This window comes from Microcebus murinus, chromosome 15 (assembly GCF_040939455.1).
Source record: "Microcebus murinus isolate Inina chromosome 15, M.murinus_Inina_mat1.0, whole genome shotgun sequence".
Taxonomy (NCBI): Eukaryota; Metazoa; Chordata; class Mammalia; order Primates; family Cheirogaleidae; genus Microcebus; species Microcebus murinus.
In genome coordinates, this window is record NC_134118.1 from 39,919,244 (window position 1) to 39,938,722 (window position 19,479).

Sequence of the window (19,479 nt, forward strand, 5' to 3'; positions counted from 1 at the left end):
TACAATTGTCCACACAATTATGGACAGTGCATAATACTGGATAATGATAACAAATGACTATGTTACTGGTTCATGTATTTATTATACTATACTTTTTATCATTATTTTAGAGCATACTCCTTCTACCCATAAAACAAAGGTTAACTATAAAACAGCTTCAGGAAGGTCCTTCAGGAGGTATTCTAGAAGGCATTGTTATTATGGGAGACGACAACTCCATGCATGTTATTGTCCCTGAAGACCTTCCAGTGGGACAAGATGTGGAGGTAGAAGACAGTGATATTGATTGATGATCCTGATCCTGTGTAGGCCATGGCTAATGTGTGTATTTGTCTTAATTTTTAACAAAAAAGTTAGAAAAAAAAGAAAAAAAAAAACTTAAAAATTTTAAAAATGGAAAAAAAAAGATATAAAGAAAGAAAATACATTTGTATAGCTATAAAATGTATTTGTGTTTTAAGCTAAGTGTATGACAAGAGTCAAGAAGTAAAAAAAAAAAAATTGAAAAGTTCATAGTGTGGAAAAGTAGGCTAAAGCTAATTTATTAATATTATTGAAGAAAGAAATTTTTAAAATCAAAGTTAGTGTAGCCTATACGTACAGTGTTTATAAAATCTAGAGTAGTGCACCATAATGCCCTAGGCCTTCCAATTCACTCACCACTTACCCAGTGAGTCTCCCAGAGCAACTTCCAGTCCTGCAAGCTGCATTCATGGTGAGTGCCCCATATAAGCGCACCATTTATTTTTTAATCTTTGATATGTGTTTTTACTGTACCTTTAGATATGTTTAGATACACAAATACTTACCATTGTTTTCCAGTTGCATGCAGTCCTTAGTACAGCAACACACTGCACAGTGTTGTAGCCTAGGAGCAATATGCTACGCCATAAAGCCTAAGTATGTAGCAGGCGGTGGCATCTAAGTTTGTGTGAGTGTTCTCTATGATGTTTGCACAATGATGAAATCACCTAGCAGTGCATTTCTCAGAAAGTATTCCTGTCATTAAGCGACACATAGCTATATAACTATTTTCTAGTTCTGCCATGTTAAGTTTTATAAAGCCATTATGCTTGTATGATCTCTGGTGAGGCTATTTTGAGAAGTCAGACCACTTTTATCCACATCGTATAAATCTTTGGGAGTGGTTTTGCAATCCAGGGTTTCTCCTAACTGTAGTATCATTTTACTGTCAGCACACAGTTGGGAGTCACTTGGGTTCTCCATGATCACACTGAGTGAGTATTATGGAGATCAGCCTTCATCTGTGCTGGCTCAAGGTCATCTCTCCTTTGTATTTTGATTCCCTAGTAACTAAGACTCTCCACTTCTGTAAGTTTCTCTGTTCACATCTGCTATATATTTTTCCTATCAATTGTAAAGATTTCATTTCCAAGTTCTGGCAAAACACCAAAAAAAAAAATACTCATTTTCAGCCTAAAGGAAAACATTAAGCTGCCGAGACTGAGAAGGAATGGAACACACGTTACAGAAAGCTGGTGTGGCCAGGAAGCCTTCAAAAATGTGTTATTTGCTTCCCAGTGTCTTCTCCCCCTACCCTGCTTACTAAGGAGCTTGTCTTGAGAAAGAAGTAGCATAATACAAAAGGTAGCACTGACTTGAATTTCATCAGAGCCGACAGCCTTCTTAAAACCAAAGATGAAATAAATCAGTTCTGTAGGTAGATCAGAGATTTGGACTAGATCTTCTCGCATCCCTCCTCTGTATCTCTGGTTAAGATGATCCAGATGATCTGATGAGAGAATGAGTCATTGACCGTACCAGGGACCATTTGCTGAGTCCTTCTTTCTAAGTGCCAGAGTAATCTGGGAATTCTCAGTCAACTTAAATCTTGAGAAATCTTCTTGGAACAAAATTGTTGAAAAGGAATTAATTTAGTTTATTCCTCAAGTTCTCCTCCAGGCACTTGCGCCAAAATGAATTATCTGTCGTCTAAGTGTTGGGAGAACAACTTAACGGTTCTTCGTTATGCGCTCAATTTTTTAGTGGTAGATGACCACAAAAGAAATCATGATTGGACTTAGGAAATAAAGATTGAAATGAAATGGTGGCAGCTTTACAGGAATCAGGGACTGTGCTTTACTTTAGAGAGCCTACATTCTTCTGAGCTTTCTCCTCTTCTGCTTTCCATGCTTGGGGAAATTCATGTGTGAGTTTGGAAAGGTGAAAACACCGTCTAAACTTCACTAAAATGTTATCATGCTTTGAAAAAGCCAGAGAATTTTCTCATTTAGTTAAAACCTGTTTTAATATCCATGGCAACTCTACGTCTGCAAATAGAAACTAATTCACAGATCACTGCCTTAGCCTGCATCCAAGCACCAGCCTTAACGAAGCCATAAACATTCTAATTAATAAACTAAAACATTTCTTTGGTGTTACTATCAATGCTACACATCTGTTTCACTTACAAAAGCAAAGTAGCAATAATTATTTAGAACATACGAAAAAATCTTGAAATGTGTAACAAATTTGAACCAAAAGGAAGTCTTTAAAATTTGGCAAATTTTTTTCTGACTATGTGAAATGCAGTAAAGATCAAATCTTTTTCCCAAAGATTTCAGGAAAAAAATAATAATAAGATTTGTCTTCCCCTGTGATTATGAATAGTCTAGAGAAATACAAACTTCTACAAATCAAGCAAGAAAAATCAAGGGACAATTTTAATCTTGTTTTAGCAATAATTACCTCGATAGTTCTTGGGCTTTAGAATAATCTGTTAAAGATCTAGTTCAAGGCCTAAATATCCAGATTATTACATATAAAATACTCTGATGATTTTCAGATGGTGTTATTTCTATCTACATGTCTGAATAAGTATTCATATAATCATAGGCTTATCTTTTTCCAAACTAAAACAGAACAAAACAAAAACAAACAAATAAAAAGCTCAGTTACAATTCCTCCTGGACTGCATATTAAAACCACTTATTAACATTTCTCTGAGCCCTTTCCAGTGTATCCAAATCTGTTTTAAGTCTTAGAAATAATATTCTTTTTAAAATCAGTATTACATGTCACAGGAAAAACTTTATCATTCCAATTAAGGACTTACTATTAAATACAACATATCCCAAAACAACAGGATTGTAACAGCTACAAATACTTAAGCAATTAGAAATAAGACTTTATAAGAGATCCTAAAAGACATATTCTTCTATTTGTAATGCTGACTTCTAAAATTTGAAAAAGAAAGTCCATAATATCAGGCCATGGAAATTCCTAATAATTCACAATGCTTTGTTTCTGTGAAAGATCTTTAAGGACATCAGATTCCCAGAATCTCAGATATCTAGCCCCACCCTATTATTTCACACTCTGCACTAAGATAAACTGTGTCTTGCCAATATGGCGATGCTGGGCTGGAGTCCTGCATTCCTCAGGCTCTCCCTCCGTGGGCCAAGGCTACTGAGGTATTGCTGCTGCAACCGCAGATTATGCTTCCTGATGGGGGGTGGCAGTGAAGTCATGTTTATTCTTCCACAACACTGACAACACCACGATACTGCCTTGTAACGTGCAAAGAAATCCTACTCCTCTGAGAAATAGAAGAGACAAGTATGATGGCGTATTAGATTAACCATTTCTGTCCTGCTGGCCCATCAGCAGTGAGGTCTAACTGAATTATTGCTCCTTTTTCTCTGAGCTTTCTCACTGAACAATCCTCGCAGTGCCCACTCTGACCCGTAGGCTCCAGACTTCTGAAATTTGAGGGAATCTCTCACTAGTTGCTTAGCTCAAATTTAGCATGGAGAGGTGGACAGAAGCTATGTTGAAATATCTGAAGAAGGTTGAAGGCAATGAAGATTCCAACAACGGAGAGAGATTCACGCTTTCCCTCTCACTAATTAAAATGCTGCTCAGCTACATGAAACACCATCTATCTCTAAAGTCTTAGGAGATTTTCATGTACAGGTATCTTGGCTTAGACAACATAGTAAAGGCTTAGCATTCATGGATTTTAACATTCTTGGTTTCATCGACAGTATGTAAATTTGAAGGGGCAGAGTTTGAGTTGGACGTGACACAAGCTTGATGCTTACTAACCTCATCATCCACAGCTCAACTTGGACCTGCTCTTCGCTACTTGTTCCAACACAGTAAAAATCATGAGGTGATACAGATTTTGTTTTCCTGTGAAAGCACAGTCCTCAAAAGAAAGGGAGTTGCTAGTACGAGAAGCAGAAATGAAAGAGAATGCGAAAGAATCCAAGAAAGTTACAGATCTGACAACATTCAAACTTTTATGGAGGAAATGATTTGTGACTGTGATATTCATAAAATTGAATATTTACAAAGCCTTGAGATGTCTCGCTCTTGAACTTGAAGAGTCAGTTGTAAACCTAGGATTTTATTATAATCATATAAGCACAGAAAACTATTTATGAGACTGAAAATTTAGGAAACCAAGCATAACCAATTCAGTCACCAAGTCAGCAAAGAGAATAAGTCACAAAAATAAATGTTTTATGAGGAAACCATATAGCGATGGAATATCAATTCAGTCCCCATTCAGCATTGGCTTGATTTTTCATACATCGCAAGGTTTTGGAAACTTGTAAGTTAGTTAATACAGGTAAAGAGAAGAAATTTGGGGTATTTTCCATCAAAGAAGATTCCTGTACATTAGACATATTTTTTAGCTATATCTATGGAACTCAAACCTATTTGTAAGTAAAAGAAAAAACAAGCATAACGTCATTGTACAATCTAACTGAATTATTTTCTTTGGCTTGGGTGGTTACTAGGTATTTATCTTTTTTATGTACTACCAAAAGAGCAACTATCTTTATATATAGGGTGTATATGGTTATACCAAGTTCAATGGTAAGTCTCAGTGCTGGAAGGTTCTGCAGACAATTATAACTGAAGATAAAGAGTGGAGGAATTCTTTGGGGGAATTGAGAACATTTTGTTGCTCTCTGGAGTGCAGCCATAGCTGGCCAATATAAACCCTTCTGTGAAACGGCACCCATCTGGCCTTTATAGGCAGGCACTAAACCTCCCATCAGCGGTGTAATCCATCTGGCTTTTATGAATGTATGATGTACTGGGTTCAACTCCAGTGATAACATCTGTCTCTATAGATAAAGCAAAGCCAATCTATAAAGATATATCTATATATCTCCATGAATTACATAATGAGTTACCTGCCTGGTAAAGGTTATTGGTTGCAGTGTTGCCTTGCCACAATCTACAGTTCCTTTAATATATTCCCTAAATCCTCACAAATGCTTCAGAAAATACATCTTATTTCTTAGCTGGCTATGTGTATGGGCACGTGTAAAGTAAACCTTTATCATTTTTTTTCACCTGTTCGATTATGGCTCAACTATTTCTAATTCAATAAATTGTTAAAAACTTGAACTAAGAGGAAGTTAACCCTCCAAAGTCTATGTTAATTTTTCACCAATCTTTCTGGCAGTACACAATGCTGAAGAACCTGCCTGGCATATGATACTAAGGTTCCCTTCATCAGCTGGTATGCCACACACAGTGTCAAGACTCTAAATCTTTCCAATTTATATGCCTGAACACTTGAACAATTTATCAAAGAACATGCTCATTTCCAAAGCAAGAAGCGATTAGTCATATTAAACATTCAAGACATCGAATGAAACAGAACACTTTAGAAATTAGAAAGTAAACACGCAAGGATAAACTTTTATCACTCCAGTAGTTTAACTACAGAACATCAAGGCTTTCGTTGGATGTAAAATGCAATGTTTGCTTTAGTAATTAAACCAAAGGTTTTGCACTTATAGAACAATTACAATGTCATATAGGATTCACCATTTGTTAGGGCACTGAATTGGATTCTTGTGTAACCCTCTTGAGTCAGTGCCCAATTCCTTCTCTTCTACCCAGCTTCCACTCAAAATAGACTCTAGTGGTTTGCCTACAGTTTTCCTACATAAAAACACACTGACCCCAAGTTACTAAAATAAAGCATCAGTGGCAACAAGCAGAAAATACAATCTGATTGACAAATAGTTCAATACCTCCTTGAGACCCTGCTCCAGCCCTCTAACCAAAGAAGTTTGCCCTGGAAGCACTGGTGTGAATGATTGCACCCCCTGCTCTCCTCCTCCACAGTGGAAAGAAAACCAAGATGTGTGTTGCTCACAAAATGCTGATCTTGATTTAAAGGGACACTGTATACTTAAATGATTACCTCTCCATCCTTTCTATAATTACTTATTTCCTTCCAGCTATTTACTTTATTAAAAAGAGTGCTATAGCTATTATATTCTGCTAGCTTTCTCAGAGGGTTTCTTGTAACTAACATGATGAAACAGAAGAATTTATTTCTTAAAGTTATTCCTTTGGTTGCCCTTCAGTCAGGGGCAGGGTTTCTATACCCAGAGTATAGAAAACCACAGGGAGAAGAAGGGCACTCCTCTTCCTCCGGTATTGTCATTATCGGGGGGAACAATATCATTGGTTTGACATCCATTTAGAGAAACCATTAGGTTGTCTTGGTGTCCTTTAAAACCATCAGCAAGTTGGGATTTTAATTTTCTAAATATGTTAGATATTTTCAAATCACTCTAATAGTTCATTAATTCACTTCCAAGAGACAGTAATGTATGTCATACAAGTTAAATCCACACACAATCCCCAATGCATACATACACCCATACACAGATACACACATATACATATACACATACACACACACACACACACACACAAGTCACAATAAATCATATTTTAAATACAAAATTCTCATTCTATACAAGTGAAAATATTTTCCAAGCACAGATCAAAGAATCATAAAAGTTCCATAACATAATCTACTGCTTTCAGCCACAAAAGATAGAATTTCTCTTCTCAATTAACCCACAAATTTCTTTCTGTTTTTTGGAAAATGAAGCAAAATTTCAATAGAGTCTAATTCTTTCTGTAAAATCCCAATAATGCAAATAAGCATGATACATTTTTAAGATATTAAGAAAATGAAATTAAGAGGAAATGGGCTTTTGTCACAAAGTACTAAGCCAAATTAGCTGTGGAAAGAGCTTTGTACTTGGATTTAAGATGTGGGTTCTAATCTTGATTATTCAGCTTTTAACTGTATGACTTTGGTAAAGTCAGTTCACCTCTCAACTTTATGTATAATGGGAATAATAATTATAGTGTATGATGTTCGTGAAGATTAAATTAATTAATGCATATGGATTAGCCAAGCAGAGTGTGGATGCATAGTAGATACTCAGTAAATATTATGACCTTTCCCTGCATGTCTGAGGTTTTGTACCCTAAATATAGTGGCTGAATAGCCTTCTGAAAGCAGTAGATAAAAGCCAATCTTGTCTCCGAAATTTAAAGCTAAGTTCATTTCAAAAGATCAAAATGAAAGGTGAAATTGTTTCTGATTTACTACTATACAAGCAATAATTTACTTCAATTATTGTGAAGAAGGGGAACAAAGAAGAATTCATTTCAGGTTTGCGGGATTTCAACAGAGGTTTGCTCCCTTTTGCATATAATGAGCCTGAGAGAGCGAGGACTCTCCTTTCTGCTCAGTGGGTGGCTCGAGGAAGGTCTGAACTCCCCAGTGATTGAAAGAGGGTAGACAACTCTCCTGTAAGAAAGAACCGTCTCTGTATCTTGAATCTTTTGATGTCAAATTCTGATAGGAATGCTAGGCTGAGCCCAAACAAAACAATCATCTCATTCATTTACTTCCTAAGCTACCTTTCACTAAATCAAGGTAATTTTCATATTAACAAAGCCACAGACAAATGATGTCTTAGTATACCTGAGACCTTGGATGAGTTGGCCTTTCTAAAGTTTATTTTGCTGGGCAAGTCTCACACTTATTTTATTTTAAAAAGAGAAAGGATGATGCTGTTGGTCCTGATAAGCCAACTCTGAGGGGACTGAGTTTTGCATGCACAAATGTTATTGGGAAGTACCCTTGGGATTAACACTTGCAGGACTGTACAGAGAGAAAGTGGGCACCACAATGTCTTCAGCTAATCTCACAGGGAGCTAGGATTGCCAAGAGCAGAGTTGCTGGAAATGGGGCAAAGGAGCCAGCTCTATATCCTTCTCATCAACCATTAGATTCAGGCTCCCCTGGGAAGGAGGGGTGACCCAATTGTTGAAAAGGATGGGGAGCCCAGCTTTGCATTGTTGACATCCAACATTCCCAACAGCTGGGGGAGTGAGAAATGCAGTCTCTGGAAGGAAAGACAGGAATGGAGGGCTGTTTCTGAGGCTTTTGCTTGGCATTCCTCCTTATGATTGACAGGCTTAGGAACCAGCGTGGGGCTTCTGCCCACTACATTCAATAACACTTTTGGAGACTGGGAAAAGAATCACTGGGTGGGTCTCTGAACCGCTTGAGTCAAAGCTGGGCCAGGATTGTATTATCTATTCCTCTCAGGCTACATGTTTAACATGCCTCAAAATGTTGGGCGATTCCCCTTTCCCCATGTATGGTTGTTAAGTAAATACTCATAGATTCCTTTGTGGAAGTAGTTGGGGAATTACTACCACATACATTTGTCGTGATTTTGCTATGTCTCTTCCTCTGGGGATCTGGTCTCTCCTTTAGTAAGTTCCGAATTGGTAAACTAGCTCAGATCCAGAAAAGGGATACGAGATTTTGACATTTTATTTGAATAGCCTATTAATTGTCTACTCTTGATTTATTTCATTATGTAGATTGAGCAATACCCTTGTTGGCTTCCCATCTACCTTGCTCCCTAGAGATACCCTGTTACCACGATATCAGCCATGTCGAGAGAGCAGTTGTACATCCCAAGTCTCCCAGCTGCCACTCCAGCCTTGCTGCTCAGCGCAATAAGCGTACCCAACTGGCTTCTGACATTCAAGCTATACCCATCGGCCTCTGTTATTCGAGAATCTTGTCATTCCCCTTGCTATGAGAGTGCTCAGATTTGGAAAGGCACCTCCAACCATTAATTCTGGCCCATGGAGCGCAGTCACCAGGGGCCTCTCCATGATGTTGGTGTCTCTCCTGCCAAAGCATTCTCTATTGCTTTGATAGATGGTGTGTTTTAGAAAGCTATTTTCTTGTTTTAGAAAATAGCCATCAGGTGAGTTTTCCAGCCTTACAGGGTATATCTAGTTCCCTGAGCCTCTTGATCCTTTCTACACTGTCCCTCAGTGTTGGCATTCTGTTTCATACAATGTGGGCCATCATTCCTCAAGCTTTACAGCTTTCCCCAGCCATGTGACAGCGTCAACTCTCAGAATCCTTTATCCTGGGAGAGTTCTACATATTGTTAAACTCTTTCTCCTCTCTCTTTGGACAGCACGACACAATAGCACTTTAGAATATTGGAGAGCAACCAAGAAACAGAGGCTCCTGTGCTATCAGAAAATTCCCCCCAATTATATGATTTTTTATAAAACAGATTCAAATCCTAAGGCAAAACAGTATTGTGAGAAAAGCATTCTGAGTTCAAACAATAAAATGATTTGTAAATCAAATACCATCTAAAAAATGAATGAGATAGAAGAGAAAATATAATTGGTTGATACATGTTTTTTTTCCTGTGATTGTTCTACCTTAAGATATTTTTCTCTTTCTTTCATTCAGTAGGTTACGAAAGAAATCTGGCCCTGAACAGTTTGCAGAATAGCTAACTACTTGGCCAACACTAGCCCGTGGATGCTTTGTAGGGCATACAGTTTCCAACAGAATCTGCACCAATAGAATATAAAAAGGAAGTGGGCAAAATGTGGTTATTTTAGGTGGAAAGTAAGCATCTTCCTGAATTTTCCAAGTGAAAGAAGAGGTCATATTCATGGAGGTAAATCTGAATTGGCACTGCCTGAGACAGCCATTTACAATTGCAATTACTTCTTAAATGCCATCCTGAGAATTTCAGTATTTTTTCCTTCAAGCCAGCTGCCCCTACTTCCCCGAAGCCCAGACTTCCAGCACTGCCAATCTTTCCTATACACAAGAACTAGAACATGAATATGGTAGTGGAAAGGGGAAAGAATCCATTTTCTAAAGGGCAATAATATAAAAAAATTAGTTATTCTGAACTTGCTGAGTCACCAGATAGTGTCTCTGTGAGCAAAGCAACTACACTTAGCAGTCTAAATCACTAACACTAAATTGACCTCTTTGTAACATATTTATTCATCTACAGCTGATCCTTGAACAACATGGATTTGAGAAGCATAGATCGATCCACTTACACACAGAGTTTTTTCAATGAGTATATTGGCAAAATTTTTGAGGGTTTGCAACAATTTGAAAAAACTCATAGATGAACTGCATAGTCTAAAAAATATCAAAAAAATTAGGTATGTCAATGAATGCATAAAATATATGTAGATACTAGTCTATTTTATCATTTGCTACCCTAACAAATACACAAACCTATTATAAAAAGTTCAAATTTATGAAAACTTATCCACACACTTATAGACCATACATGGCACCATTTGCAGTTGAGAGAAATGTAAAGCAAAGGTAAAAATGAAATACTAAATCATAAATAGATAAAATTAACTGTAGCACATACTGTACTACTGTAATAATTTTGTAGCTACCTCCTGTTGCTATTGCAGCTAACTTAAGTGTTGCAAGTATCCTCTTAACATGCATGTGATTCTGAGCATCTCTGCAAGAACAATTCATCTCTCCAATAAATTGCATATCACAGTAAAAAGCAATCTCTTGGTCACTTTTTCATCATGTTTAGTGCAATGCTGTCAACCTTGCATAACTCCAGGGGACACATAAAAAGTGCCACTAGTTATGCTGGAAGTGCTCCCAAGAAGCAAGGAAAAGTCATGATATTTTAAGAAAAAGCTGAATTGCTTGGTATGTACCATAGATTGAAGTGTGCAGCCTCCATTGTCTGTCATCCACCATCCCAAGATAAATGAATCCAGTGTAAGAATCATTATTAAAAAAAGAAAAGGAAATTCATGAAGCCACTGCTGCAGCTGTGCTAGCAGCTGCAAAAATCCTGCACTTTTTGTGAAATCCTTTTTATCTTGTATTGAAAATGCAGCTTTTCTATGGGTGCAAGATGGCTACGTGAAACGCAGACGTGGAGACTATAATATGACTTGAGACAAAGCAAAATCATTATATAATAATTTAAAGCAAAAGGGAAGTGAAGGATCTAAAGTTGGAGAATTTAATGCCAGCAAAGGATGGTTTGATAATTTTAGAAAAAGGTTTGGCTTTTTAAAAAAATGTCAAGACAACAAGAGAAGCAGTTTCTTCTGACCAACATGCAGCCAACAAGTTCCCAGACTCCATTAAGAAAATCACTGAGGAAAAAGGATATTTGCCTGAACAGGGATTTAATGCAGACAAAGGGGGCCGTATTCTAGAAATAAATTCTACAAAGAACATTTATTAGTAAGGAAGAGAAGTGAGCAACAGGATTTGAGACAGGAAGGGTTAGGCTAACTCTACTGTTTTGTGCAAATGTAGTTGAGTTTATGATCAGGACTTCCCTTATCTATAAAGCTGCTAACCCCTGACCCTTGAAGGGAAAAGGTAAACACCAGCTGCCAGTCTTCTGATTGTACAACAAGAAGGCCTGGACAATGAGAACACTTTTTCTGGATTGGTTCCATAGATGATTTATCTCTGAAGTCAGGAGAAACTTTACCAGTAAGAGACTGCCTTGTAAAGTTCTTTTGATATTGAACAATCCCCCACGCCACCCAGAACTTCATGAGTTCAACACAAAAGGTGTTGAAAGGTCTACCTGTGCCCAAATACAGCTTGATTAATTCAGCCTCTAGGTGAGGGGGCCATATGGACCTTGAAGGCTCATTACACATGATACTTGATAGAAAGGATTGTCAATGCAGTGGACGAGAACTTCAATAGAGAGAACATCATGAAAGTCTTGGAAGGATTACACCATTGAAGTTGCCATTATTGTTAGAAAAATGCCACAAAAGTAATCAAGCCCAAAATAGAAAATTCCTGCTGGAGAAAACTGTGTCCAGATGTGGTGCATGTCTTCATATGATTTATGACTGAGCCAATCAAGGAAATCATGAAAGAGATTATGGATATGGCAGAAACAGTGAGGGATGAAGGGTTTCAAGAAATAGATATAGGAGAAATTTAAGAGCTAATACACACCACACCAGAGAAATTAAAAGAAGATGATTAAGTGGAGATGAGTGCTTCCAAACCAGTGCCAGACAACAAGCAAGAAGATGTAGGGGGGGAAAAAACAGTGCATTGTTGGGGGGAAGGGAATACCTCTAACCCTTCTTAGGGCGAGGCAAAGATATACTATGTAACCAAAATGTCAAAAAAAAACAAACCAAACTTTTTCGGGGAGGTGGGAAGGTGGGAGGGGGAAGGGTGTATACTTATTACATAATGGGTGCGGTGGGCACCACCTGGGGGTAGGACACGCTTGAAGCTCTGGCACATTGGTGGGGGGGGGTGGCAGGGGCAATATATGTAACCCCAACAATATTTGTACCCCTATAATATGATGAAATAAAAGGAAAAAAAAACAGTGCCAGAAAACAAATTGACACTAGAGAATCTGGCAGAAGGATTCTGATTATTCAAGACTGCTTTTGACTTCTTTTATGATATGAACCCTTCTATGATACAAGCACTGAAACTAAAGCAAACTGTGGAAACAGGATTGGTACTGTATAGAAACATTTTAAGTGAAAAAACAGAATAGTCAGAAAGAGATGACCACGTATCTCCATAAAGTTACACCGAGTGTGCCTGACTCTCCTGCCTCTCCTCCCACCCCCTCCGCCCCTTCTGCTTCTGCCACCCCTGAGACAGCAAGACCAACCCCTCCTCTTCCTCCTCCCCCTCAGCCTGCTCGCTGTGAAGACAACGGGGATGAGATCTTTATGATGATCCACTTTCACTTCACAAACAGAAAATATATTTTCTCTTCCTTATGATTTTCTTAATAATATTTTTTTCTCTAGCTTATTTCATTGTAAGAATATAGTATATAATACCTATGACATACAAAATATGTGTCAATCAACTATTTATGTTATTTGTAAGGTTTCTGGTAGATAGTTGGTATTACCAGTTAAGTTTTGGGAGAGTCTAAAGTTATAAAGTGGATTTTCAACAGCATGGGGGGTCAGTGGCCTATCTCCTATGTTATTCAAAGGCCAACCATATATCCAGAGTAAATTAAATTTTATTTATCTCTTGGATTATAGAGATGTCCTTTCTTCTACTTTGATCCTTGATATAGGTAAATGCAGCTGCGTCCGGGGATCTTCTGCATGTTAATCAGAAATTTTAAAATATTTGAAAACACCAATATACTTAGGCTCACTACATAATTGTTGCTTTTTATTTTTACTTCACTTGATTTTTTGAGAAATTCAGGTACACTTGGGTTATTTTAGAATGTTTTTGTAAGATCTATTCGTCATCCAAACACTTCAGAGGTATTCCTTTTCTCTCTTCGAGTTCATTGTGAAAGCGCACACACAAAAGAAGCCATTGTTTGCCAGGATAAACAAGCTTAGACACCAAATGTCTCAGGTAGACTTGGAAACCCGACTCTGAAAGTAGAGTACGATGCCATCCTCCATTCATGTTCAGCGTGGATCTACACACTCCTGCCCGATCCCTCCGATGGCTTCTGTGACACACCGTTGCTGCTTTTTCATCATGGACCCCTCCAGCGGCCAAGACTCCCCGACAGCAGACACCAGCTGGGCTCTTTAGGGTGCCACCCTCTTCCTCCAAAGAAACAGCAGCCCTGCCGCCCACCACGGCGGGGGAACAGGAGCTGCACCCACAGGGGAGCTCTGATAAACGGACGGCACTCCTTGCTCCATGCATCTTCTCTCCTTGTCCTTATCGTCGCAAATTCTGTTCACATGTCCCTCCCTCCCTTCCTTTTCTCTTCCTTCCTTATTTCTTCTTGCCTTTTCTCATGTTTTTTTTTTAACATGCTACCTTTCTTATGCCTTAGGTCTTAGGAGAACTGCTCAGCACACTGGGAGCCTGTCATTCTCCTTGCTTTTCACAGATGGCCCCAGAGCCACAAGACAGTTCAGGTATGAAGGGAAGTTTCACAAGATTGATTGAAGCAGAGTGTCCCCTCAGCTCCCAGTGGCAAGGCAAAGCACCGAGGCCTCCAGGTTCAGCCCCAAAGGCACATCAATGAGTGTCCTTGTCCCTCCCAAAGAAGAACCTGCTCCTACAATTGTCCTTTCACTAGGCACCCAAAAGCACTCCACCCACTTCTACACACAAATGCAGCCCAAATTTTGTCTTCAGTTTCTCTGTCTGGGGTTGACTAGGAAGCCTTTGAAAACTTCACACGCAGCATGTCGTAGACCTCAGTTCAAACTAGCATTTACCTTGAGCTGGACAGCCCCCAGCAGCCTCTGCGCCGGCCGCCAGCCCACGGCCGCTTCACACTCCCGCCATTCTGCTTTCTTTCTAGACAGCATGTTTTTGAGGGCGCAAGTTTGATCACACTGCTCACTTCTCAAGTAAAAGGTATCAGGCCTTTGAAAAGTTCTCAGAATCAAGCCCAAGGTCCAGACCCCTGGTGTGTCAGTTGTGCTCCTCTCACACTCAGCTGCCCTTCTTGCCATTCCTCAACCCTCCAGTTCCCCTTCCTGCCACAGGGCCTTTGCACCTGTGCCCCCTCTGTGTAACCCACCTCCCCATCCCCCACCCTCACTGCCTGTCCCGGCTCTCCCTGCTTTCAGAGTTAACCCTCACTCACCCTTCAGCTCTCCACTCAAGCACTGTTTCCCAAGAGGAATTTTAGTGCCTTTGTTAAATACTCTTATTGTACAATGTCCCATTATTTCAGACTTCTCACCTCAGCATTAGTTATGCATTCTTGTGATTTAAGTCATCATTGCATCACAGGCCTAACACTCAACGATTATTTGCTCAATGTGAATAAATGAATTTGTAGATGATCATTTATTACAACACACCCTCCAGTATCTGATTTTTTCCATCAGCTTTTACTATCTGTATACTAGGCTAGACATGGGGATATGGTTTCTACAGACTTTGCAGTTTAATTCTAACTATATGAAAGTCTTAAACAATAGACACCAATGTTTTCCCTCCGGCCTTGCTTATGCAATTGTTAAAATGATGTCCCAAAACAGGTAAAACTGTGGAAATTTGAGTAAGATTGGTGGATTGCATCAATGTCAATATTCTGATTGTGATATTATGCTACAGTTTTACAAAATGTCACCATCGAGGAGACTGGGCAAAGTGTACATTGGATTTCTCTGTATTATTTCTTACAATTGCATGTGAACATTTATCTCAATGAAAAATTTAACTTAAAATGATATCAGAGATTTGTATCATTTTACTCTTTTCACCAACAGATGAGCAACTCTGCACGTCACATTGGTGGGCACTAGAGGTCCAGTGACTCCAAGGCAGACACATCTCTAGCTGTCATGGATGGGGCGTATGTCCCCTGCACACAGAGCCCGAAATGTATTAGGCACTCAAATGTTTGTTGAATAAAGAAATAGAAAGAAGGAAGGATGAGCTTGGATCACTAGCATAAATATACAAAATCTCTCAGAGAGAATTTTAGTTTTGGTGTTCCTAGGAATAGGAATCAATGAGACCCACCCTTAGCTAGTTTAAAGGAAAGACCAGTCAGTGCTTGAATAAAATACCTTGCAGACACTGTAATTTAATATTCTATTAGTTGAAAATCATAGTAATTTAGTGCAATAAAAAGTAGTAATAATGTCCATCTGCTAAAGGACATTATCTGAAATATACACTGCTAATAGTGTTTTTAAAACATGTTTATACATGTTTTCATTGACATGATTGCCACAATATTCCACATCGTGATCACGATGGCAGGTCAAGTCTACTACTTTGGTTAGTTTGTCATCAAAATATGGCTAGGGTAATTTCACATTGTGTCCACTTAAAAAATAGGCACTAATACCGAGTAGAAATCAGCATTTTAAATCCCAGCTCAGGCCTGGAATCAGACTGACATGGACTTATTTCCCTCTCCTGGCACACTTGCTCTGTAATATGGGGTAAATCTCCTAACCAGATGGAATCTCAGTGTCATCATCTATAAATGGGGATAATACCTCCTACTTAGCTGCATTCTTATGAAGATTAAATAATACAACAAGTTTAAAGAAGTAATGCAAGTCTATAGCTAATGCTTTGCATTCATTAACGGGAAGAATGTAAGGATGGGAAGAAAGATAAAAGGAAGATGGGAAAAAGGAGGGAATGTGTCTTCCTCACCCCGGGAACCAACAGAGGCCCAGAGAGGAGACTGGACTGGTAGAAGCATGAGCCAGGCTGAGCGGGAGCTCTGCAGCTGCTAGACAGGGACTCTCATCAGCAAGGATGGAGAGAAACAGACAGTGATGCTTTCAGAAGCTGGTTCCCTGCCTGGTGGTTTGGACTCGAGAGCAGGCAGGACCACCACCGCTGCACCACTATTCTCGGTAGCAGGGTTTATAGCCTTGTGACTTCAAATACGGGGAAAAGTCATTCTAGGAGTTAAGGAAGGACTTCTGGCGTCAAAGGAAATAGTAGCTGGAGGAATAAAGCAAGCACCGATGAGAATACTGAGGGTGGGCTATTTCTCCATGGACCTGTGTAGCAGAGGAAATGGAAGGGGAAGCAGGTGGGATAGTCGGTCATTTATGTAATATAAGACTTGGTGGCGGGGTGCATGTAAATTTCACCTACCTATAGCTCCATAAAATCTCATCTGCTGCAGATGTGTGTGTGTGAACTTATAATTTACATAATAGTAATTTGTATCTGTTTGGGCTTTGCTAACTGTCTTAATATTTTTATAAAGCAGGTTGCAGCTGTTGGCATTACAGTTCAGATTTTCTTCCCCTCAATTAAAAGCAGGATGGTGAGATTGAATTTTACTACAAGGAGTTTTAATAAGGCATCACCAAAATTATCATGAAATTGCAATAGGTTTACCACAAAACTTAAATATACGTGATAGGAACTCTCAAGGGCTTGGTTCTAGAATCATGCTCAAGGAAATCTGAGATTTTACCAGATTGTAAATCAGCAGTGAAATCGCCGCACTTAACGACTGGAAAATGATTGATATTTTCTTTTCAGGTATAGTTGCATGAAATGAAACTTGATGGTGTGTTCTTCAGAGAAGCAAAAAAATAATCCATGCTGCAGAAAAGCTGACAGCAAGACTGAGACCGTCCAAAAGGATGCAGGGAAAACATGCTAATCAGCAACTCACTAATGATATCTCACTGAACTGCCGTCTGAAAGCTGCACCTTTATTTTTGCAGAGCACCTGAAGCCCCATAGGTACAGACTGTCAAAATGAGGTTAAGGAAGTTGGCAATGGGCACAAGATGATTATGATGTCACATTCATAAATGTTAAATAATAATAAAACACTAAAGCAGTAGGGTGATATCCACAGAGCCAGGACAGGATTTGATTTCTCAAGAGCCAAATAAGAGCCAGCTGGGAAAAATGCCCAGCCCTAGAGAAAAAGACAATAATGAAAAGGGTGTACTGTTATTACACTGAGAGGAGCTTTGCGAGTCACGCCATACATTCGCAGCAGAAGAATCAGGTCACTTCAGGAAGGAGACCTGTGATGAACCTTGGAGAAGTTAAGTAGGAAATGGATTTAATAGCTGTTGACTGTAACCCTGGTGGATGCTTCAAGCTCTCCCTGTAATGAACCTAGCACATATCGGTTAGTACATCCTGTCCCCAGAACCCAACAATCCATTACTTCACCTACAGCACATGTTGCATGAAAACCTGCTTTTGTTTCCACGATGGAACCCCTACGCCAATATCCTTTCATTGGCCTGGATTATAGTGCTGATCCTAGAAAAATAATCTAAGCAGTCAGAAGGCCCACATTTCTCTTCAAAGATTATCCTCAATGCACAGGCAGAAACAAGGTCCAAACCAGGCCATATAGCAAGATTTATAGAATGTCCAGTTATCCATTAGTAGACTCGTGGCTGTCACACCTTGGACATTTTATCACATTTCCCTGACTTGAAACTGACAACGTTAGGATGATTTTTTTTTCTACTTTTTTCCTTCCCTATCTTTTATATCCACAACTTCTTTTGAACATTTGCTTCATTTTTCTTGTATGAATCTAAACTGATGTGGATTTATCCACAGCAAGACTATAGCTTTAAAAAATTCTGATTCTGTTTTGTGAAGGTGATATCATTCAGTGACAACTATCGTGGTATTCTGCATTTTCCATGCTTTTTCTTTCTAGCAAATCATGCACATAGCACAGATGGACAGACACTGGCCTGCAGACATGGGCACACAGACATGGGCACACATGCACACACACACACACACACACACACACACACACACAGGAACACACATATATTGGGTTCCACAAAGTCTATGGGAGTAGAAAGAATACAAACCATGTTTTACTCTTTGATTTGCCATTAATTTAGACATTTGCTCTTATACGTCTGGCCCCAGAGCTTATAACAATAATAAAATACCTCTGTAGAATATTTCCAGAATTACAATACTATAATTTTCCCCATAGCTGAAGAAATTGTGTTTTCTTTCCCCAGGTCCAGCAGTAACCTTAAGTTTTTGCAAGCACCTGTGATTCTCAGTCTTGGTATCCCAGAGAGTTCTAGATTCTTGTGCATTAGCAAGCAACCAGGACTTTCTCCTAATATAAGTTTTTGCTCTTATTTATATATTCGCATTAGAATTTCTTGGATTTTTGTCTTCGATATTGCTTAAATATTCATAAGATGCAAATGGCCAACATAATGTACTTTCTTTAGAGCAGGTATTCATGGGGCAGTGATTTAGGGAAGAAAACAGAAAAAGGGAAGCTGGAAAGACCAAAGAAAAACAGCTACAATATTTTGCCAAGCATCTCATGATGCTTCATGAGAATCGAAATACATTTACATTTGGCTTTTAATTTCTCCATCAATTTGGACTGTGTTTTTGTGAAAATGAGAATATATGTGAGAAGTACCTCGTTGAATTCTTGGGACATGGCAGACACCCAATAAATACAAGTTTTTACTACTAGATTAAGCATCTTCTTGTCATAAGCACAATTTACCCATGCCTGGTTGATAAAGAAAAGTTAAAACTTAGTTGAGCCAATTAGAATAAAACATTTCAAGCTGAGGACACACACTAAATGTTACCACAAAAATTCTAGACCTTACCATCATCCAAGAATATCATAGTCATTGAATTCAACTCTGAAAAACCTAAGAATTTCCCTTTTCCCATCTCTAACTTTCCCTAAGCTATCATTTCAAAAGAAGCCAGGCAAATTTTTAAATCCATTTTTATTTGTCCCAAATTATCTTCTGGTTGAGACCAACCACTCTTAAACCAATGACATATATGATCTCTTAATAATGTACACATATTTATAAAGCAATCTTAAAGGAAAGTAGCAACTATGCTTGTCTAAAAGTAAA